This window comes from Pleurodeles waltl, chromosome 2_2, assembly GCF_031143425.1.
Source record: "Pleurodeles waltl isolate 20211129_DDA chromosome 2_2, aPleWal1.hap1.20221129, whole genome shotgun sequence".
Taxonomy (NCBI): Eukaryota; Metazoa; Chordata; class Amphibia; order Caudata; family Salamandridae; genus Pleurodeles; species Pleurodeles waltl.
Genome location: NC_090439.1, coordinates 292,939,070 through 292,963,984, shown reverse-complemented (window position 1 = coordinate 292,963,984; position 24,915 = coordinate 292,939,070). Strand labels below are relative to the sequence as shown.

General features: G+C 39.8%; 1 long non-coding RNA gene across 1 annotated transcript in view; it reads left to right on the top strand.

The window, feature by feature from the left end:
- The window catches only part of LOC138273190 (uncharacterized), a 76,169-nt gene that overhangs the window by 10,148 nt on the left and 41,106 nt on the right, over nt 1-24,915 (top strand). Inside the window, exon 3 of the long non-coding RNA XR_011200277.1 lies at nt 5,223-5,301. This is a non-coding gene — a long non-coding RNA (uncharacterized lncRNA). The remainder of the gene's footprint in view (nt 1-5,222; nt 5,302-24,915) is intronic.

Sequence of the window (24,915 nt, the reverse complement as noted above, 5' to 3'; positions counted from 1 at the left end):
TATCCTGTAGAACTTTCAGACAGCATATACAATTTAATTCCATACCGTGCCCTCTTGCTAGGAATGTACTGCCTAAAAACCAAATGACCCTTGAACAGGACCAAAGACTCATCTACAGATATTTCTTTGCTGGAACATAGATCTCTGATAACCGATCTACCAGATGATCAAGGATAGGTCTAATCTTAAAAAGATGGTCAGAATCAGGGTGATCTTGTGGCAAGGCTAAAGCATCATCTACAAAATGCAAGATCCGAAGAAGAAGCTCATACCGGTTACAACTCATGATTGCAGAAATATAGCAGTTGCCATCAAGGGACTAGTAGACCAATATGAAGGCAGTGATGTCTTCCTTATCAGTCCCATCAAAAAAGTTAAACCCAAGAACTTTTTCAACTCTTCTAGATTTGTGGGAATCCACCGGCTAACTCGAGTGTGGCCGAAGTCTGGCAGTGTTGTCCCTCAAATACTGCTCTGCATACAAATTAGTCTGTTCAACAATCTCTTCCAAAAAGACATTGTCCATAAACAACTCAAAGAAGTTGACAGGCAAAAAGTTTTCCGTATTTACTCTACACCCTGGGAAAACAGTAATGGCAGGCAACTGTGGCTGCTCCATGTTCAGTGCAACCCACGTGTCAGGTCTTCCAGTGGGAAGACTTTCAGCCGCTGGCTGCTGCACCATTGGCACATCAGTGTCCTCCTCTGAAACAGGCACTTCATCAGGGGAAACAACCTGAACAACTACGTTGGAACTACTACTTGCCTTAACAACGAATCCTGAAGAACTACTAGGTCTTAACAACGAAGTTCAGAACAACTACTGCCTTAACGACGATTTTGCCTTAACAACTAATGCCAGAACAACGAAATTTAAGGTAAGTGCTTTTTTTAATTATGAATTTTGAGGTAACTTTTGTGTTTTGTTATTTATTTGTTTAGAGTTTAATTATTATGTGTTGAATTTTATATACATGTATTTTTAATATTTGTATTATTGGATATGTTGTGTTTATTTATGTTTGTGTTTGTATATATTAATTTATATATGTGTAAATATAGTCTTTTTATGTATATATGTTTTTAGATATATATTTTTATATATATTTTTATATATTTATATATATGGGTAGTTATACTGAAGTTTTTATTTTAAAATGTTTTGTTTTTGTCTAGTTTTTTGGAGTTATGTAGCGCAATTATGAATTTGAATGTTTGAGTATTTAAAAAAAAAATTGTTAGGTTTTAGGTAATAATGTATATACTTGGGTATTTTTTAAAATGTATTTAAATTATTCTGTGGGTTTAGGGGTGGTATATGTGGAATGGAGGGGTTATGAGTAGGGTTGGGTATTATTACTCAGGTATTAAAATTAGAATTTGTGTATTTTTTTTGTTATGGGGTGGCATGCTGTGGGTTAAGGGATGGCATATGTGGGATGTAGGGGTTATGTGTGGGGAAGTGTATTAGTAATTGGGTATTAATTTATGTACTTGGGTATTTTTGTGTGAAATCTGGGTGGGTCAGTGTATTAATACTTGGGTATTTTATTAGGACTTTGAGTATATTTTTTATATTTTTTAAGGATATGCTTGTGGGTGTCATGGGTGGGGAAGTGTATTAATACTCAGGTATTAATTTATATACTTGTTTTTTAAAAATTTGGGAATTTATGTTGTGAATTTAGAGGTGGAATATATGGGATGTAGGGGTTACGGGTGGGGAAGTGTATTAGTAATAGGGTATTCCTTTATATAATTGGGTATTTGTTTTGTGTGAAATATGGGTGGGGGAGTGTATTAATACTTTGGAGTATTTTTTTACTTATTTTTTTAGGGTATGCTGTGGATTGAGGGATGGAATGCATGGGTTGTGGATGTTATGGGTGGGGAAGTGTATTAATACTCAAGTATTAATTTATATACTTTTTTAAAATTTGGGAATTTATGTTGTGGATTTAGAGGTGGGATATATGGGATGTAGGGTTTATGGGTGGGGAAGTGTATTAGTAATTGGGTATTAATTTATATACTTGGGTATTTTTTTATATTGTGAAATATGGGTGGTGGACTGTATTAATACTTGGGTATTTTATTAGGAATTTGAGTATTTTTTAATGTTTTTTAAGGATATGTTGTGTATTAAGGGATGGAATGTATGGGTTGTGGTTGTTCTGGGTGGGGAAGTGCATTAATACTCAGGTATTAATACATATAATTGTTTTTATAAAGTTTTGGACTTTATGTTGTGGATTTAGGGGTGGGATATATGGGATGTAGGGGTTATGGGTGGGGAATTGTTTTAGTAATTGGGTATTAATTTTTATACTTGGGTATTTTTTTGTTTGTGAAATCTGGGTGGGACAGTGTATTAATATTTGGGTATTTTATTAGGACTTTAAGTATATTTTTTTATATTTTTTTAAGGATATGCTGTGGATTAAGGGATGGAATGTATGGATTGTGTATGTTATGGGTGGGGAAGTGTATTAATACTTAGGTATTAATTTATACACTTATTTTTTTATCATTTTGGAATTTATGTTGTGGATTTAGGGGTGGGATATCTGGCATGTGGGGGTTATGGATGGGGGAGTGTATTAGTACCCAGGTATTAATTTATACTGTGGGATAATTTTTTATTTGTAATTTCTATTATTTATGTTCGTAAGGGGTAGGATATATGGGATGCAGCTTTTACGGGTGGTGAAGTGTATTAGTATTTAGGTATTAATTTATGCTGCTGGTTAATTTTTAATTTGTTTTTTGGAAAATTAATTGTGGGATAAGGGATGGGATAAATGAGATGGCGGGGTTATGGGTGGGATAGCTTATCAATACTTGTTTTTTTAAATAATTTGGTAAATTGTTATTAAATATTTAAAAATATTGTATGCGGTAATGTATGGGATAAAATGCTTGTAAGGGTTCTGGCTTGGAAAGTTTACTAATACTGAGGTATTAATTTGTAGAATTGAGATTTTTTTTGTGTGGAAAACTTGCTGTGGACTTAGGTGTGGGATATATGGGATACAGGGGTTATGGGTGGTTACGTCTATTAATACTGAAGTATTAATTGATATAGTTGAGTAATTTTTTTATATATTTTTAATTATATGCTGTAGGATGAGGGATGGGATATATGGGATGTAGGGGTTATGGGTGGGGAAGTGTATTAGTACTTTGGGTATTAGTTGGTACACTTGGGCAATATTTTTAAAAAAATAAGCTGTGGGATAATAGATGGGGTATATGGGATGTAGGTGTTATGGGTGGAAAGTATATTAATACTCGGGTATTTTTTTATACACTTGGGTAATTTTTAAATTATTTAAAAAAAAAATGTGTGATAAGGGATGGGATAGATTGAATTGGGGGGTTATGGGTGGTGAAGTGTTTTAGTACTTGGGTCATAATTTGTAGAATTGGGTTATTTTGTAATTTTTATACAAAACTGTTGTGGTATAATGGATGGGATATTTGGGATATAGGGGTTATGGGTGGGAAGTATATTAATACTCAGGTATTATTTAATGTATTTGGGTAAATTTTTTTAATTTATTTTTTAAAAGTATGAGTAGAATTCAGGGTGGGATATAGGGGATGTAGGGGTTATGGGTGGGGAAGTGTTTTTATAATCGGGTATTTTTTTATACCTTTGTGTATTTTTTATATTGATGTAAAAAAATGTTTTACGGATGGGATTTTGTTTATTGGTGGATAATGATTTGGTAATTTATTGATACTGATTTTTGTTTTAGTATAGGTGATTTTATTATATTTTTAGTTTTTTTTAGTTTTTTTTAATTGTTTTTTTATTTTATGCTGTTAAAGATATATAGATTTTTTTGTTTGAAAATAGTTATGTTTTAAAATTTATATTTGAATGTTTAATATAATAGTATTTAGTAGAGTAGAATTTTGATTATAAATATGTAAAAGTTTATTATTGAAAATATTTTTTATTTTTGATTTATTGTAATTTGTTTGTGTCATTTTTAAAAATTGATAAAATATTTATTTTAATTTATTTTGAAAATGTGAATATTTTTTTATGGTGTGATAAAATTAATATGATTTAAAAAAATACTATTTTTGGATGTATAATTTTGTATATATATTAAATTGAATTAATATTATTTTATTTAAATTTATTATTTAACTAAAAATGTTTAGAAAATACATACATATTTTTATTTTTTATTTGTTTAGGTGTTAGAATTTTTTCATCCACAATAATATACTTTTTTATGCAAATATAATTTTTAAACAATAAAAACATATATATTTTTTTTAAATAATTTTTTATTCTCAACATAATAAAGTTTAAAAAATGCCAAAAAAACATTGTATTTATTATTTAGTATTTACAGATTTTTTGAAATTTTTTACAAATTTTTTTACATTTATTTTTTGTGGTATTTTCTTCTTTTCCCTATTATAGTCTATGAGTGAAATAGTCCATTTTCTATTTTTAGTGCTCTTCCATGTTTACGTTGTTTGACGTCTTCTGTTTTCAGTCGGAGGAGTGTCGCCGTCAAGTTAGGATGGAAGTGGAGACCTTGTTCGGGTAAGTGGGATTATAATTTTTTTAACAGTATGGTTTAGGGTATTTTTATTACAGAAATAGTTGTCGGAGGTAGTTATAAGGTAGGTAGTAGATTTTCGATGATTGGAATGCTTTTTATGTTAAATTTTTGTTTCCGTACAGTTTTGTCTACGATAGTGGTATCGTAAAAAGAAGAAAAATAATGCTTAGCAGTGTTTTATGTTTACAATGATTGTACTGCTTTTCTAATAATTATGAACAATTCTCTTTTTGCTTGTGATAATTTGGTTTTAGGGATTTATAAGGAAGGACATTGTTCGGTTTATGATAAAAATATTTGGTTAATTGTAACAGCCTTCATAATTATTTTTTTCTTTTTCTATTAGTAGTGTCCTTTATTTCCTTTCCATGTCTTTTTGTTGATTGTTAATATTTTATTTAATGATGTTGCTTTGGTAAGTATCTGATTATTTGTTAACTATTTTTGGGTAAAAAATGTTTATGTTGTGTTTTTAATATATATATTTTTTTTAATTTCTGGGTTGGTAAAATGTTATATTTTAATTTTTTATACTTTTTATCGTATACAGAGTTGTTTTTTTTAATCATCCATTTTGTATCACCAATTTTTTATTTTTTTGGATGATTATGTTTATTTATTTACTTTCTGCAGTATGAGGTGCTTCTTCTATATTAATGAGGAAGATTTCTTCAGCAACATGTGTTTCGATGAAGACATGAAAACTTCAAAGGTAGGAACAATTTTGGTTGGATACATTTAGTGTGAAAATAATTTCAAAAATGTCAATTTAATTGGTGATATTTTTTTAAAAACTGGCAAGTATTTTTTTAGTAGGTTAGTGGTTGTTGGTAATGTAGAATATAGGCTACACTGTCGAGGTAGTCTGATGCTATTATTTTATCAAATTGTTGTATTTATGCTAAAATTCTTTCTGTCATTTCTTTGCTTTTTTGACTTGTGCTTGGGTTCAGGCTACCTGAGAGTGACTGAGCAAGTCTCATTTCTTGGAAACTTTGTTCCTTTTTCAAAATTTCCATGAAATGATACAGCTTTGGGTGGGGTTTACCTATTGCTTTATTGAAGGAGTTTCGCCATCCCTCTATGGCATTATTAGTCTTTGCACCACCTCCTAAGCAGGTCTGGTAGCAGTTCCACCATTCTATTGGAAATCTTGGCTTTCATCTGCGACCAGATCTGTTTAGGTGTCCAATCCAGGTTTCTTCAAAGTAATTTAGTAAGGGTGCCAATTTGTCTTCATTTACTGTATAATAGTTAGAGTCTGTCATTGTTGTGTAATACTCATCTACTTTTACAGGTGGTACAAAGCATAATGCTGTGAGTTTTTTTAATTCAAATTGTAGTATGCAGTCTGAGAAATATTCTCTAGTTAGGGATGATTTTTGTATTCTACGCCAATATGCTTGTGAAAAATGGAAAAAGCATCCTTGAATTTGGGTTTGTGGATATATTTTCAGTATTGTGTTTATCATTGATAATTCAAAATCTAGTATCACGTTCCTAGGTTTTTTATTTAGTGTTTTGTTTTTGATTGTTGATAAAAAGTCAGTGTAAGTAGAGGAATGGATATCAGACAATAATGCAGACACTAGGGGGACTGTAGTGTTATTTCTTGTGGCATGTATAGTGTAAATTTGAGTGAATGGATGGGGTGTAGATTTAAATGTTCCATCCATCATCCAAATTTCACTATTTTGTAGGTTTAGTAAGTTGCGGGTTGTCCTAAATATTAAAATTATTTTTTGAGGGTTCTCGTTGTCGTGCATGAGGAATGTTTCTTTGGAAAAGGTAATTTTTAGTTCTGGGGGATGTTAATGTCTTCATAGGATTGGGGTGTTATATGTTGGGGATTACTTGCCAGTTTTTCTCGTTGAAACATTCGCCTAAGGTTTGGTATAGAAGGCATGCTACCTGCAATCTGTACGGAAATGTTTTGTACTACCTCCCTTACAGCCTGTCCGGTTGAGTCATTGGAGGAGTGTGCAATATGTTTTATTTTTTGTACGTTTTCTCTAATCTCAATTTCCATTGCAGAGTGGTTGTGATCTGTTGTCTTAACAACTGTGTCTTCTAGAGTAAAAGATCTGCCTCAACAATGTGAAGAGTGGAATTGTACACACCTCCAATGACTCCTGAGGTTGACAACCTTCTCTCTGCAATAAAGATAACCTTTATACTTTGATAGCTGGTGTCCGGTTCTTGAGGTCATGTAACTTGCTTCTCCTTGTGATGCTATTTGTGAAATATCTGTAAATAATATTTAAAAAATAGATTATAAGAACTTTTTAGTTTTTAATTTTTAATCTGTGGTGGAATTACTTTATAAAATAGTAAGTTAGTTAATGTATACTGCGTGCTCTTTGTAAGTGTTTGGTGTAGGTGGAATGTTAACTTTTACATTGGGTGATTGTGTGTCATCTGTTGAGGTAAGTAATTTTTGCTTTTAGATTTGTAAACGTGGGTCTACTGTGTGATTAGTGTTTGTTCTGAGGTAAGTACTTGGTGGAGTTGTAATAGTATATTTTTTATAGTCACTGTCCAGCATCTATGTTCATGTAAGTATGCAGTGAAGTTGGTATGGTTATTTTAGAATGTACTGAGTATTTGTCATGTGCTATGAGGTAAGTACTTGATGGAGTTGGAATAGTAATTTTAGTGCTATTTACTGTCCAGCACCTGCTGTGAGGTAAGTATTTGGTGGAGTTGTAATAGTAAATTCTTTTTGTAGTCACTGTCCAGCGCATACCCTAATGTAAGTATGTGGGGAATTTGCAGTGATTAATTTGTAGTGTACTTAATGTGTGTAATCTCTTTTGAGGTAAGTAGTTGGTGGAGTTGAAATAATAATTTTAGTTCTATATAGTGTCCAGCGCCTGCTTTGAGTTTAGAATTTGGTGGAGTTGTAATAGTACATTTTGTTAGAGTAATTATCCTGCATATACCGTCACGTCATGATGTGGGGTATTTGCAATGGTTAATTTGCAATGTGCTGAATGAATATTTCCTATCTGGCCTGAGATAAGTAGTTGGTGTAGTTGCAATAATAATTTTAGTTCTATTTAGTGTGAAGCATGTGCTCTAAGGTAAGTATTTGGTGGATTTGCAATAGTAATTTTAGTTCTGTTTATTGTCCAGCACCTGCTTTGAGGTAAGTGTTTGGTGGAGTTGTAATAGTTAATTTATTAAATAATGAGTATGCTGCATGTACCCTCACATTAGTATGTGGGGAATTTGTAGTGGTCAATTTATAATGTGCAGAATAATTGCTATCTGCTCTGAGGTAAGTAGTTGGTGGAATTGGTATAATTATTATAATTCTATTTAGTTTCCAGCAGTTGCCTTGATGTATGTAGTTGGTGGAGTTATAAAAGTTAATTTGTTTTAAAGTCACTGTCCTGTACGTACCTTCATGTAAGTTTGTGGGGAATTTGCAATGGTTAAATTAGATTTTAATAGTAAGTTTGGTTCTATTTAGAGTGCAACATTTGTGCTTATGTAAGTAGTTTCTGGAGTTGTAACAGTTAAATTATTGTATTCTCAATGTGTATTGGCTGTTATTACATAACTATCTATAGTAGTTGTATTATTAATTTTGAGTGTATGTCTTGCACAGTTTCTGTTTTAAGGTGAGTACTTGGCTAGAAGTTTAATAGTATATCTTAGCTTTTATGTAGAGTCTACATGTAGTTTGTGATATTTAAGGAGAAATAGAGCACCTTTTCTACCACTTTGTTGAATAGTGGCTAGTAAGGATGCTATATGTGAGGAAGTGTTGGAAGAGTTAGTGGTAAAGCTAAGTTTATGAAAAAGTTTTGGGAAAGCAAGTTGGTTTCCTATTTTTAGGTGTCTTGTAGATAGTGCATGTGCTGTCTGTTAGAGATATTTTATTTAGTGTTGGTGGATTTAAAGTGTTACATTAATTACTATTACTGGGCCTCAAAGTCACTCCTTATTGTTTGTTTCCTGCTGCAGTAGTTTGTAGTGAGCACATTTGTTTTCCTGTATGTTATAATGTTGTAGAACATTTGTGAAGTCCTTGTGTGGGATAATTGTTTTTTTTATTGTGGTACCCTATAGACTGCATGTTTTATAGGTTTGCCCTGTGTGTTTGGCTGTTTTCAGTCATACTCTCAGAATTTTGTGCTGTACATTTGTTTATTTAGCTTTCAATTATTTTTTAACTTCATCTTGGCACTCTATGTACTGTGTTTTTTAAGTATTTTTAATTTCATTGACTTTATGTGTGTTTGGCATGAGGTTTAGGGTTTTTTGCACATGAATGTTTGTTTAGTTTTATTAAATTAGAAAAACTGCTTTTATGTTATACCCAAAATGTTATACTTACTTTAATTTTTTTTTTTGCTGAGCTTCTTTTTTTTTTTTATGGATTTTTTTCTATTTTTTATGTCTCCTGGTGTTTTGTTTTGTTCCTTGGAGTCTAAAAGAAATAATAAAGGGTGTATTATTTTTTTTTATTTTTTTTATTATTAATGATTTACTTTACTCAATTTAGAAAGTATTTTTTTTCTGTAGCCTTCAATTTTAGGGTGAGTAATGTTTGGTTTTTGATTAAATTTACTAGGTTAAGTCATTTGTTTTTACTATTTTGTAGTTGAAATATTTTATATATATATTTTATTTTTATTATAATTTACTTTTAGTAGTCTTATGATATTTATTAGTTAACAGGTTTTTTAATACAATTGGTAATGCTTTAGTGAAATGGTTTTTGAATTATGGTATTCGTTTACCTTTGATGCTACAGGTGTTGTGTTTATTTTTTGGTCACTTTCCTGAAATTTATGCCTGTAATAGAAAAGTGAAAAACAAGATTAATTTTTTTTTTTTTTAGCTGTGTTATAGGCTTGTATATTTATTTATATTTATTATAAAGGTATTTTACCTTGTAGTCTCAGTAGATGGCGGTGTTGGATAAATTATAGATTAATTTCTTTCCGTAGTGATATACACGTCCTCTCTGTAAGCTGTTCAGTGTAATAATGAGTACAAAATGGAGGTCGTTGGTATTTATATGTGTTTTTGTAAGTGATGTTATAATTGTAAATGGAATATGTTTTGGACGTGTTTTGTTATTCTGTATTCGTTTGTGATATTAGATCTATATAATTTTCAAGTATTTTTATCGTGTAGTTTATATATTTTTTTTATCTTAGTCATCGTTTGTTTAGTAGCAGAAGTACTTCCTGGGTGATGTAGAAACTGTTGTAGGACTATCGTTTTATATAGTGTTTTTTTTCTTAAGTGTTGTATCCTTTTTACATTTGTTTTAAAATGATTTATTTTAAATTAAAACGGTGTTTATATGTTTTCGATTTTTCTGATGTTTTCTTTGTTTTATGTAGGAAAAATATTGTTGTTGTCGAATTCGCTGTTTTTTTCACGTAGTACTGTAGTGGTTCCCATATTTGATATATAAGTCGTTGTTGTTTAGGTGTAATGCAGATTAAGCGTATTTTTCTTTGTTTAGAGTTCATTGTAAAAAGATTAATTGTTTAGGCGTTTTCGGGGTTGGGTAGTATTTGTTTGGGTATTCGTTGTTTGGGCAGTCGTTTGTTTGGGTAATAGTTATTTGGCGAGTCGTTGTTTGGGTAGTAGTTATTTGGGGAGTCGTTGTTTGGGTAGTTGTTGTTTGGGTAGTAGTGGTTTAGTGGAATATTCGTACTTTAGTGGTTCCTGTATTCGTTAAATAGGAGGTCGTTGTTTAGGAATAATTTAGTTTATGCTTTTTTTTCGTTGTTTATGCTTCGTTGTAAAAAAAATTGTTTTTTAGGATTTTTCGGTGTTGGGCAGTCGTTGTTTAGGTAGTCGTTGTTTAGGTAGTAGTGGTTCAGTGGCATATTCCTTCATCAGCACTGAAAGTGGCTTAATCATCAGATGAGTCCTCTCTGACAGAAAATTCACTTCCAGAATCTTGCACTTCCTCCTCTACCTCAGATGCAGAGCCAGTCTCATAATCATGGTCAGAAGACGACTCAAAAAGCACACCAACAACCTGCACAGCGGTCATCCTACGGCTAGCCATGATCCTTTCTACAAAAAGTAACTGGACAAATGTACCATCAACAACTAGCACTGTGTAAGTATTAAACAAAGTGTAGCTTTATCACTAAGAGTTATAAACTCAAAAACTATACCGCTCACTTGCCTGAAAAAGCTTGGCTCATCAGCAACTACTCTGCATGGCCACAGCAATCACCAATGATATCCCACTAAAAAGAAAAAAGAAAAGCAAATTAGACATAAGACAACACAAATACAATTGTGCATAAATCTAATGACAATTTCCCACACAGTCCTATATTTAGTTCACCACCTACAAACATGTCATTCATGCATGGCAACAATACTCCTTTGGAGTAAATTTATTTACTTACCTAAAACATGCAGCTACGCAAACCTCAAGACAACCACTGCCAAAACTGCAACAAGCCACAGCAAAGGAAGCAAAACCTTTGAACTAGAACATAAAGGAGAAATAAACTGTTATAATCACTCATGCAAATACTTCGCCAGTTGACAAACACCCGCCACCAAACATTTATATATTTTCCCTGGTGTCTAGTGTTCTCTGCCCACCCTGGGGGAAGATGGCCCTAAACAAAATAGGCCAATCTTCCCCCAAGGGGAGCATAAATGGCATAGAATATATTGCCCCCTTCGGGGGGCGACCCTTGCCCAAGGGGCCACCACCACACACAAAGCTCACACACACACACACACACACATGATCCCTGGCGCTAAGTGGATTCTGCCCTCCCTTGGGGGCAGATGGGCCTAAAAAAAAAAGGTTGATCTGCCCCTAACTACCCAACAGTGCTTTGTCCCCTTGAGGGTGCGACCCTTGCCAAAGGGGGTGCCCCCCAACACAAAAAAAAACAAAGAAAGAAAAAAAATCCCTGGCGTCTTTATAGCTTCCTCTGCCCCTGGGGGCACAAGGGCCTAAAATAATAGGCCAATCTGCCCCCATGGGGGGCAGAAATGGCATATAATATATTTCCTCCTTAGGGGGTGACCCTTGCCCAAGGGGCCACCCCCTCACACAAAGCACACACACAGGTGATCCCTGGTTCTAAGTGGGCCTAAAACAAATAGGCCCATCTGCCCCCAAGGAGGCAAAACTGCCCAATAGTGCTTTTTGCCACTTGGGGGCGACCCTTGCCCAAGGGGCCGCCCCAACACAAAAAGAGATACAAAAACAATCCCTGGTTTATATTGGCTTCTGCCCCCAAGGGAGGCAGACACAGCGATAAATATATTGGCCCCCCAAGGGGAGCGACCCTTTCCCAAGGGGTCACTCCCCCACACTGTAAACACACACACATATAAACAAATTCCCTGGTATCTAGTGGGCATTCCTGCTGCCCGATCGCATTGCAATCGGGCAGCAGGAATGCTGAAAGAGACATCGAGGGAAAGGAAAACCCTTTGCCTCTTTTTTAGTAATCCCCCTCACCTGGAGGAAAAACTTACCTCCTTTGTCGAAGACGCGCTGGAAGCAAATGGCGTGTCTCGCACCCTCTGATGATGTCAGCGCGTGATTGCACGCTGATGTCATTGGGGTCGGGGGTGGAAGGGGAAGTGATTCTCCTTTGAACTCTGACCGGGGGGATGGCGGGGTGGCCCTCGGGGGGAGCGCTTCCCCCGAAGGCCGGACCCAGGACGTAATGGTTACGTCCGTGGTGCCTCAGCACAGCAGCCACGGACATAACCATTACGTCCTTGGCGGGGAAGGAGTTAAAGTAAACTGCAGAAATAAATGACCGAAGAAAAATAAGTGCAAAAAGCCATAAAACGTAATTAACGAATCATAAAAAATTGTGCGTTTGCGGAAAATAGCAAAAAAAGGTAGCAACAATGTAGGTGGCCAGAAAGGAGTCTTCGTATACAGGGTGTTCCCATTGCTGCCAAGTTTGCTAGGTCCTTAAGTGTTGCTTTTCTGTGTTTTATTGTGTTTATGTATGACATTGGATTGTCTTATGTGTGACATTTTGAGTGATATTTTATAGTGTGTGTAATCAAGAATTTTGTCTATTTAATGAGTGCAAGTCTCTAGCACCCCACTGTACACACACTGAACATAAGTGTAGCTCAGCTAAGTTGTGTAGGTGTGTCTATCATGGGCTAACATGTATTGACTGTAATGTGGGATGGACCAGCTACTTCACAGAAATGCAATTCACAAGGCTGTTTTAAAACATTTTATATTCCATGACACTAATAAGGCATGTGATCTCAGGCAGTGACGCCATTTTAAACCAGCGTTTAATGTAGCCAACTGAAAGGGCTTTAGCCTTATACAGTTAACAGGCAAACAATCGGACTGCTAAGTCAGAACTGGCAGAAAGTGTAAATAACGTAAGAGAAGGCCAATTGGCAACCACTGTCCCGCCTTCAAATACAAACCCTGCAAAAATATAAACAGTGTTTCTCATTCAAAGGCATTTCCTATCTGCGGGTGGAGGAATTTCAGCAATTTTTTTCATATAATTAAATTGGATCTGAAAACATCATTGTATTGGATTTATTTTGCCACCCATGCACCACAGCACTACAGTCAGCAAGTACTAAGACACTCCTATAACGTGCCCCCAATACTCTTACCAAAGCCACCAAGTTTTAATTTTGCTTATGTGTGACATTCCACTTTTGCAGGGCCCTTAGGTGTGCCATTGCATAGCCTTATGTGTGATACTTTTAAAAAGGAGTACAAAGCAGGTATATCCATGTAATGAGATTTAGGACAGAAAGAACAGCATTAAGGACAATGTAAAGGTTTAGATATAGCTTTAAAAATTTGGAAAGACACACATGGTACTTCTAAAACTCTGATAATCGAAAATTCTTTCACAGTGCTTGCCCAGAAATTTCCACATACAAATGTTACTTTAAAAATACTATACTGCAACCCAGAAAAGGACACGCAAAGGAGTGATTCTGCAATTATGGTTGCATTTACTCTTTTTATTTACTTTGTGGTCACCTTTCTGTTTTCAATGTAAATGCTATTGTGGTATTCCATTGCTCACTGCTTGGTGTCTCACAAAACAGAAAACTGAGTGCTTTCCAGGACTGTCTGATTGCTTGAAGCACTTGTGGGTGCCTTTTTCCTGATCTTTGAGTGACAGTTTATGCATTTTATTAGAACACGGCCAAGTTAATTTTCCTTTGTCTCTCATTCTTCATAGTTTGAAGGTATTTTTCACCCACTGACCAGAAAGTCACTTTTTCCCCCCACTTCATTTTCATCAGAATAGAATTGTGAAAAGTTGTCAGTACTAAGTCGCTGCCCTACAGTATGTGGAAGTGAACACACAATTATCATGGATACATTTGCTTTGAAATACACTGGAGTAAATTAATAATTTAGAGGGTATGCAATAAAAAGGAAACTTGAACATTTCTAGGTAAAATGTCCAGTGCTTAATTTTGAGTGGTCCACCAAGGATTAAATACATTTATCAACCAAATGTTGGGGGCATTTACGCACAGAGGGAGTCTAGAAACTTCTTGGGGGAATGGAGGTGTGTGGCAAAGCTGAGTCTCCCAATAATCCTGCACTCTCCAGTCTTTCTCTCTACATGCTCCCCAGAACCCTCAATTCCCTTTTAAAGATTCCATGCTCTTTTCCACAACCCTTTTCTGCAGAACACCAGGCATTCACAATGGCTGTCATTAGATTTTTTTGGCAAAGTTAAACTTACTGCCGGTGCAACAGGTGCTGCACCATATTCACATGAGAGCTGCACAGTGCAGACAATGAGCCCCATCTGGCTCTTGGTGTTGTCATCAATGATCACGGTGCCCAAAAGAGCCAGTAGGGCAGTGGCCTTATTGTACAAAAACATGAACATGCCAGGATTCACCCCTCTTCCCAACTGACCTGGGCACAATGTAATGCAGAATTTATCTGATAGACTCTGCAGCAGCCTAGAGCCGCTCGCCCAGTAGTCATCAGGTCATCATTACAAGCTAAATGCTTAATGGGTGCTTTCTGAAATTCAGCCAGGCAGCCTTAAGCACCTCGTATTGAGTGGTCACAGGCGTGCTGTAATGCGTGATTCATTTATTTTAGTGTGGTGATGCGGACACTGTCACTAAAATACATTAACCTCACCCCCGATGCGTGGTACTTGGCAGGGATATTGTTACGTTTTAGAGTTTGTACAGGCCAACCCACCACTGTCTTGGCAGTAGGTGTCCCTGAAGCATAGCCCTGCCATCCAACCATGTAATGGTTGAGATGATGACATGGGTGAGGCAAAGTAATAAAACGGTCTAGTTTGTCACACGGAGACCAGGCAGAACCATAGAGTGTGACTCTTGAGTCGTATGTACGCGCTGTGAGAACCTGGCACGCTATGTGTATGTGTGGGCCTCCTGATCTTAGCCAGCCATGGGCACTGCACGCATAAGTCAGTCACCACTCCCGGTGACCACAACAACTGGCGACAAGTGGGTACCTTTCCCACTGCTCCCTCAGTGGTCTGAAATAATCGCACAGAGTTGGGAGCTCCCTGACTCCAATCAGCTCCACTGACTCCTCCTCTGGCCAGACCATGCCAGATCCTCGCTGCAGCCTCACCGCCTGTTTCCCCAGCGGCTGGCCTTGAGGCACATCGACTTGTCTACTTCACCACTACTCTGCCCGGGTGCTCTGTACTCCGACGAGGTGGCCAAGATCCTCTTGCATTCAGTAACGCAGGCCACACCACATTCTCACTGGCAGGACACATGGGGCTTGCACCGTCTGTCTCCAGGCTGCCATGGAGTGGCTGTTTCCCGTTTGGTCTGAAGGACTGACATCGTCGTTCCAGGTCAGTCTGTGGGAAGGCAAGTGGCTTGTTTTTCTTCCTTCCACCTGACACTTGGTGCACTTACGGGCCCAGATCAGCCCTCAGTGGAGCTACTCAGGGTTGTACCACAGACTTTGCTCCACCTGTCAGAGGCCCCATAAACACACACACACACACACACATACACAGAGAAAGTGAAGATTAAAGAAAGAGGGAAAGGGAGAAACAAAATACAAGACAATCAGGTGTCATACCTGTTCTGTCCCAAGTTCAGACTTACCTCGTGGGGATGCATCCACTGTACAAAGGAAAGTACAGATTTTGCCTGCTAAGAGAGTGTGTCCAAAGGTAAAGAAGAGACATTAAAACAGAAAGACAACAGTAGTCTACAAGACAATAAGCACAGATAGAAGACTGACAGGAACAATAGAATGCAAGATATCTCCTTTGTAGCACCCCACCAAAATGACATCAATTCCCGTGCTTGAACCATTTCCCTGTGATGGGCCCTTGTCATCATTCACAGCCAAGTGGAAGGACTGGTTAGCATGACTGGAGATGTACTTTGCAGCCATGGCAATCAAAGATGTCAGGAAACACCCTTTGCTCCTGCACTTGGGGTGTGCCGAAATTCATAAAATAGCTTGGCCTCTGGTTGAAGAGGGACCACCACATACCTACAACACACTAAATTAAGCACTCACAACAAATTTTGAACTGCTGGTGAACCCTAATTATGAGAGGTTTCTACTGCGCCAAGTGAGGCAACATCAAGATGAGTCAGTGGATGCGTTCTACTCCCGTTTGAATGAGCTGACAAACATGTGCACTTTGCCCGATGCTGCAGACGAGATCAGGGTGCAATTTATGCAAGGATTCTCATCCACCAAACTGAGGAAGAACATACTCCAAGTGGCAGGAAAGTTGATGTTCAATATCCTCACATTAGGCCACTCCAAAAACTGTTTAAAGTGCGGGCCGCGCATATGGGGGCAGTTGTCCGATGACTGGTGAAAACTGAACCAGTGCATGCCGTCAAAGCCACCACTTCAGACCAAAGGAAAATCCATCCCAAGCCAACCGCAACCCCAAAACTATGCCATTGTTGTGGAGGCTCCTACCTTCACCAAGGTCCCTGTCCAGCAGAGGGGAAGAGGTGCTCGGTGTTCAACAAAATGAACCACTTCCTCAAAAGTATGCAAGCCAAAAAGTATTAAGCCCACCCAAAAGACTAGGGTCGTGCAGATCAGAGAACTACCAAGCACACCGGACAGTGATGATGACATGGATGATGATGACACGGAGGGAACATTGCACGTCATCCAAACCATGCAACTTGAAAACAAAAGAAGACGTTGTATTCCCAACTGCATGGTCACTATGGAGGGGTATCCCGTTTCAGTGCTCATTGACACCAGAGCCTCTATCAATATAATGTCGAGAGTTAGCAAGTGTTCCTGACTCTCCCAGGGCCACCAATGCTGAGACCAAACAACATGCAGGTGTAAGTCTTTGGATCATCTATGCCACTGCCTATAGCTGGCACTTCCAAGACTCAGATCAAACACGAGGAATAAGCCACAAGGGCAAGGGTATATGTCACCCATGAAGGGTCTGGAACGTTGCTGAGCTGCAAGACCGCCAAATTCCTCCCACTCGTCACACTTGCATACAGTTGTAGGAAAGTACCCTCTTTTTGGCATGGTTAACCCAAATTTTTTGTCTGTTGTCAGTGTGTTTGACTGTGTTCACTGGGATCCTGCTAACCAGGACCCCAGCGACTGTGCCCTCTCCCTTTAAATTTGGTCGCTTGGACCACATAAACCCCACATTTGGCATACTGGTGTCCCCTTGTAAGTCCCTAGTATATGGTACCCAGATACCCAGGAAATTGGGGCACCAGCGGTTCCCCATGGGCTACAGCATGTATTATGCCACACATGCAAAGTGTATTTGCAGGCCTGCCATTGCTGCCTGCGTGAAAGAGTGCATAAACCCTTTTTCACTACAGATCACTGCACCGGGTCACTATAAGTCACCCCTATGATAGGCCCTCCTAGACCAGAGGGCAGGGTGCAAGTACCTGTGTGTGAGGGTACCCCTGTATGAGGAGAGGTGCCCCCACAAACTCCAGCTCCATTTTCATGGACTTTGTGAGTGTGGGGATGCCATTGTACTACCTATGTCTAGCTACATAATAGTAACTCTGAACCTGGGCATGCTTGGTATCAAACATGTCAAAATCATACCCCAATACTTTTGCCAGCATTGGAAGTATGATTCCATGGTCTGTGGGGGCTCATTAGAGGATCCCCAGCATTGCTCCTACCAGCCTTCTGGGGTTTTCCGGGCAGCCCAAGCTGCTGCCACCCGTCAGACAGGTTTTTGCCCTCCTGCTGCTTGTACAGCTCTAACCCAGGAAGGCAGAACAAAGGATTTTCTTTGAGAGAGTGGGGTAACACTCTATCCCTTTGTAAATGGGTGTTGCATGGTTGGGAGTGGTAGCCTCCCCAAGCCACTGGTATACTTTGAGGGCACATTTGGTGCCAACCTTGCATAAACCAGTGTGCACCTGTTCAGGGACCTCCAGCCCCTGCTCTGGTGGGAAACTGGACAATCAAAAGGGGAGTGACCACTCTCCTATCAATCACTACCCCAGGGGTGGGGCCCAGAGCTCCTCCAGAGGGTCCCTTGATTCTGCCATCTTGAATCCAAGGTGGGCAGAGGCCTCTGGGAGCATCTAAGTGGCCAGGTCAGGCAAGTGACGTCAGAGTCCCCTCCTGATAGGTGGTCACTTGGCAAGGTGACCAATCCCCCTTTCAGTGCTATTTCGGGTCTCCCTATTGAGTGGGTCCTCAGATTCGGCTGGCAAGATTCCAGCAGGACTCCTCTGCAACCTCTACTTTGACTTCTGGCCACTGGACGGCGACTGGACCCTTCAGGAACTGACAATCTGCATCCACGATGAAGACTCTGCTTGCAACTTTGTTTCATTGACTCCTTACAGCTTCTGCACCATTTTCCCTGCTGTGCATCCTCTGAGGGTGGCAAGTCTTCAGTCAGCACAGGAAGGAAGAAGGAATCTCCCTTGGAGTGAAGGAGTCACTCTCCTGCTTCCGCAGGCACCAACAGCAACGACGACCGGCTGCATAGATTTCCTCTCATCCTGAGCTGCCTGGATCCTGCATCATTGGTGGTGGTCTGGAGTACCCCCTTGGTCCTCTCTGCCAGCTGTCCAACTTTGGCGGAGGTAAGTCCTTGCCTTACCATGCAGGACAGTACCCCCATGCACTGCATCTCTTGCAGCTACCAAGGCTTGTTGGCATCTCCTCCACTGGATCTTCAGGCTCCATGTAGCCCCAGACCCCAGCATTCTTCTCTGCAACGCACAGCCCTCTTTGTGCATCTCTTACGGCGTGGGACCCTTCTCCAGTTGTGCTGTTTGGGCTCTTCTGCGACTCCTGGTTCCTCATCCAGTGGGTCTCCTGTGGGGGCTGCCTTTTCTTCTGTGGACTCTCTTCCATGCTGAGGGTCCCTCTAGGACTCCCTCGTGGGTTGAGTCCGCCTGGACCTTGCTCGTCCCCGGCAGCTCCTACGTCACAACAACATCTGCCTTTGCCAAGGCTTGTTGGTGGCTTTTCCACACCACTGACCGACTGCAATCTTCCATCCAGCGCGGTGCGTCGACTGCATCCTCCAGGAACTCTACTCCAGCTCCAAGGCTGCATTGCTGACCGTCTTCATCCTACTGTCGACCAACTCCTGCAACCACAGATGGGTAGGTAGTGGCTCCTGCTCCCACCGGACACTCCTGCGACTTATGCACATGGTTACCTTCTTCTACAGGTCTTCCTCTTCAGGAATCCACTGCTCGTTTCTTGCAGTCTTTTCTGGGTGTTGCATTTTCTTCTTTATAGTCCTTTTGGGTGGTTTGGGGAAAATCGAGTAACTTACTCCTTTCTTCCACAGGTCTTCCTCTTCAGCAATCCACTGCTGGTTTCTTGCAGTCTTGTCTGGTTGACGCATTTTCTTCCTTTTAGTCCTTTTGGGTGGTTTGTGGAAATTACAGTAACTTGCTCCTTTCTTCCTGGTCGCGGGCAGCACTGTGGTACTTACCTTTGGGGTTTCCTAGTTCCCCCAGCTCCCATCTAGACATTCCACTTTCCTCGGTGGGGGACCTGAATTTGCATTCCATTTTTTTAGTATATGGGTTTGTCTCCCCCTAGGGTCACCATTGTCTATTGCTATTTGCACTGTTCTCTATTACTATTTATGCCTATTTCTGATTACTAGGATACATACCTAGTGTGTTACTTACCTCCTATTGGAGGGTTGCCTCTCTAGTACTTTTTGGTAATTGTGTCACTAAAATAAAGTACATTTATTTTTGTAACACTGAGATGCATATTTATATTTTTTTACGCAAAACTGTGCTAACGACACGTCTAGCGTCAGAATATTGGAGTTAGCGCCATTTTATGGATGCGCCAACCCATCTTTCATCAATGAGATGCAAGGTAGGCGTTCCCATCCAAAAAATGAAGCTATACCCTTAGCGCCATATTTATCCCCCCTGCTAAAATTATGCACGGGTAGGAGCCGGGCCCAAATAATGGTGCTCATCTTGTTTAGAGCCATTATTTAAATCCTAGGTCAGACCAGGTGTTAGGGGACCTGTGGACCAATTTCCATGGCTACACACTGTGGAATGGGCCCACAGGTGCCATCCCCATGCCCCAGGAACACCCCCACCCACACCAGAGTGACACCAGAGGATGGGGGTCCCCCATCCTAGGGAAGTAGGGTAAGTATGGGTAAGTATTATTAACATTTTTTTTAAGGTGTCATTGGAGCCCCTAACATGGGGCCCCCGGCTTGGCACTGGATGCAAGGCCATGCCCAGGGGACACTGGTCCCCTGTGCTGGCTATTGGGGTGGTGGGCATGAGTCCTGTCTTTGCTAATACAAGAGTCATGTTTTTGTGTGGTTGTGCATCTGGAAATGATGTAATGCTGGTTAGCAGCATTTTTTTTGCCTCTTACCAGCCTAGCGTAATTCTTTGTTGCAAAATACCCTTCACCCCTAATGCCACCCCCACCCGGCTAGTGTCTTTTTTATTCTAGCCAAAGCTTAGCGCTGGCTTGCGGCATTCCAAAAAGTTGGCACCCAGCTGGCGCTTTGGAATGACGCAAGCAGGTAGTAAACTTTTTGACGCAAAACTGCGTTAGCGCAGTTTTTCACCAAAAAGTATATATATGGGCCTTTCAGTCTACTTCTAGGTTGGGAGACACAAACTCTAATCTTCTCAATGGTCTGGTCAATATTGCTTGTACAGACATAGAGTTTCATTCAAAACATACATTATGCGTGTTACTGTTAGAGAAATTTCTCAACAAGAATCTGGTGCTGCTATAGGTAAATATCCTAGGTTTCAGTTGTAAAGTGGCATGTGCTGAACTGCTTACATGTGTAGTTTTCTACTAATGGAAGAATGCCCCAAAAATCAGTAATAGTGTGTGATTGATTGTTGGAAGGGTGTGTAGTCTGAACCAAAGCATTTTTTAGATTTACCCTTTTTAAAGGTAGACTTTGCAGGCTCAAGTGCAAGATCCCCTGTCAATATATGGCAATTTTTCATATATTTTACCAGATTCCCATTGCGCAGGACCACATGGCAGGCAGGGGTTACTAGGCCCGTAGTGGTGGTTGGAGCTTTTTACTTCGGTTGTCCTGGGGCACAGCCATCTATGAGCTCTGTACAACTGGCTCAAGTACTACCCCTTCAGCATTTGACTCTCAGTGGTAGCGTGAGTCAAGCAGTCTAAGGCTTTTGAGGGGGAGGTAGAGTGCCTGTGTAAATGTGAACACAGAACTCAGTGCACCCTCCAGTAACCCCAATAAATCCAGTCCAGTCCAATACTGAGTTTTATGGAAAAAACAAGTATTTAGTGCACACATCAGTTCAAATTTACCACAGTGAAATAACACAGCACCTCTTTTAGCACTTTTAATTGCTCCTTTATTGGCCCACTCCCCTGTTCCGAAGTGTCTAGTTCATATGTAAGGTGACTCTCCTCTAGGTGTAACTCCACTCTGCTCTATACTTCTGTTTGTGCCATTCCTAGCCAGTGCATTCAAGTCTCTTTCATCGTTCTCACATGTGGCACATCGTGCCTTAGTCCCCAAGTTTTAATGAGCCACTACTCAATGTGTCTTACCCAGGTGGCAGCAACAATGTAACAGTCCCCTTCTATGCTCCAATGTGTTCTGGTGAATGTGCTGGGACAGAAGTGCTGTAACCTGGCATGGTGCAGAGCACCTTTGGTACTGTAGAAACCTTCTCTGGAGTTGAAGTGCCCCTTTGGCAGGAGTCAGCGGTCCAGCAGGAAGGCATGTGCCTTCTGCTCATGCAGAGTCCCCCTCTGCAGGCAGGTCTAGCAGTAGACAGCAGGTAGACAGCTCTCCGGTAGCTTGGGCTTGGTGGTGTAGAGATGGGGTTGCAGTCGGCGGCCCTGAAGTCAAGCAGGCTCACTCTCCTGGCAGTCAGGAGGGCTCTCAACAAGTTACCTTGATTCTTTGGGCAATATTTCCTTGATTCTTTGGACAGTGCCCCTGACGAAGCACTTGGGTTTTGATCCTGTCAGCCCTCGGCAACAACTTAGTGTGAGTGGGTTACGAACCCAAAGCTGTCCATTGGCGACAGCCTGCAATTCACAGATAAATGGCCCTTGGTGCACTGTGTTGGGCCCACAGCAAAAGTCAGTCCAGATGGATCTTTGGCTGCACACTTCGCTCACTGGGATCCATGTCTCTGGATCCCCACTGGGCCTCATTCCTTCCAGGCATTGCTCCTCACAGGGTGCACTGGTCTTGGCAGGCAGATAGGTAGGCTGACTCAGGACAAGTGTTATTGGGGTCTTGGGTAGTGCCCACCTCACCACCTGGTAGGACAGAAGACCTCAAAGCCTGGTCCTGTTTGCAGTAGCTGAAGTCATGATGATCTTGTCACAGCTCTAAACAACAATTGGGCTTGCAGCTTCCACATTTATACAGTCACTCCAGAGACAAATGTGATTTTGTGCCTTGCTCTTGTAAATTCATGTTGTGGGTGTCGAGCTCTTTTAAGTGCCAACTCCTTGGTTCTGTTCTTTGACCGAAAGCTGGTTTGTGCCTGAAGGGGTGGCATCAGAACTGAAAGACCGTCAACTCTGGTCATAGATGAAGCAAGGGTTTCACCTGGGTGTCAGTCCAGAGTGAAATATGTCTCTCGAAGTTTCAATAGATCACGCCTCCCATCTTTTATTATTCTGTGTTTCTGCAATGTGTATGTTATCAGTCCCACCGTCTACCGTTAACATTGTTCTTTAGTCTTCTTGCCCAGTACCCTTCCTGAATCACCTGAATATACCTTTGAATATCTTTGATGTATGCAGGAGATGCTCTGCTCCCCTCCCAGTATAGCTCTCCCCTCAGTCCCAGGAATACCAACAATCCACATTTCCTATCTGGCTCTGCAGTACGCTCCTTTCTTAGTGTTTTCAAGGCTCTGGGCTTCCCAAAAGGGAATTCACAGGCCTCCATGTTACGTACTCTCACAAGCACAAAACTATGCATTCTGTAGCACAAACAAACGTGTGCACTTCAAAGCACTACATTCCTCTAATGTAGCCCATTCTAGTTGCAAATACAACCGTGGAACTACAATGGAGTGGGTTGATAGGCTACACTCATGACTTTGGATGCAGCTAGGCCATTCCTCTGTTAACTCAACAAATATGCTGTCGCCACCACTCTTGTATTGCATTCTGGGTGAGGGCAGTAGCCCAACCCATTCTGAGGGAAAAGCTTTAGGTTCCCATTCTGGTATATGGTAGCCCAAATCCTATTAAGGTAGACCTAGGATACAACAGACCATCATAACCTGTGCATGTTGCATGAACAATTTTGTAACCAAGTTTCAGATCTACATGCAGCTGAGGCTCTCTGGGCCTGAGGTGCACGTCTGTTAGCGCATCTGACCTTATTAAGTGAACTTACAAGGTGAGGTGTATAGGCCGATGGACCTTTTGACTGCGCTTCGAGTAGTTCCCACCATGTAACCCCGTACTAATACAAATCAATAGCAGTAACAATCAGTAATATCAATAATCAATAGGAGTCAGTAATTTCCACACACCATGACCTCACGGCCATGAATAACCACACCTTTATGTAAAAGTTAGAATGTTTATTTCCCTATATTAACAATGCTAATGTCACATAACTTAGTCTCAAAAACAAATGATAAGCATACAGAAACAATACTTGCTCCCCAAAGCACCTAAAGAATCGCAGTCTAATCAAGCTTGAGACACTACACGTTCTAAGGTTACCGTACAAATTAATAGCAAGAATAACTGCGCAAACAAAATTACATACATTTAAATTCAGCAAAGAAAAGACATCAACTGGTGTTACATGTAGTGAACATCATCAGTGAGAACCCTAACTAATGTCAGATTATAATAGCATGTTTGGACTTCATGCAAAACAATTTAGTCAGCACAAATTTGGAAAAACATTTAACTATGGCTCTATCAAAATTAGCGGTTGGTACCTAGGGACAAAAGCAAATACACATTACAATCAGAAACATCGTCTTTATATCTTGACTCAGTATGGTTCAGCAAGCTGTGACAGTCTTCGCCAAGACATCAGGATTCAGCATTAAAGTTCAGAAAAGGCAAAGTCTCTTCATGCAGTTTGGCAAAGACTAGCTAAACACTCAAGTCAATTAAGAATAATATCACAGAATGGCCTCTCTCCCCTCAGTGCAGTCCGGCTAAGTTAGATTTCCTAAAACTACTTTGACAAATCCTTATTGGTCAAAGAATCGTATGCCTGTATTTAGTCCAATGAAAATAAACCCCCAAATCTACAAGTTTACTAGTGTACGGTTCACATGTTGATGATTGGCTCCTCTTCTCCTGTTCCCATTGTTTGGCTTGTCAGGTATCAATATTGTTGCAGCTTACACTTCAGTCAATGCATCCATTGTCTTCTCCTCTGAAGGTCATTCTTACACATACTACATTATACATTGTATCCCTAGCTAGTGCAACATATGCTAACAAGCAGGCCTCATGGTCAGCACAGTGGAAAATCACAATTTAATTCTCAAAGCAGCCATTTTATAAGTCGCTTAAGAAATGCAGCTTGACATGAGGCCGTGCAACTAGGCCCAAGATCTTGCTAAGTAAAGACCTATGATTAATAAAGCTAATACATAATGCATAACCCTTAATATGACATCTTACTACATTAATAAAACATAAGACCAACATTTTACATTAATAAGCTATTAATAAGTACACTTCGTGAACATTGACGGCCACTCAGGTAGGCGCGACTTCAAATGTGTGCATTATTTTTCTCTATGTTAATTCATTTTCTATGCAAATTCAACACTCAGAATACACGAATATTAATTAGTAAAATTCAGCGTTAACAATCCCTCCTCTGATGACTAAATG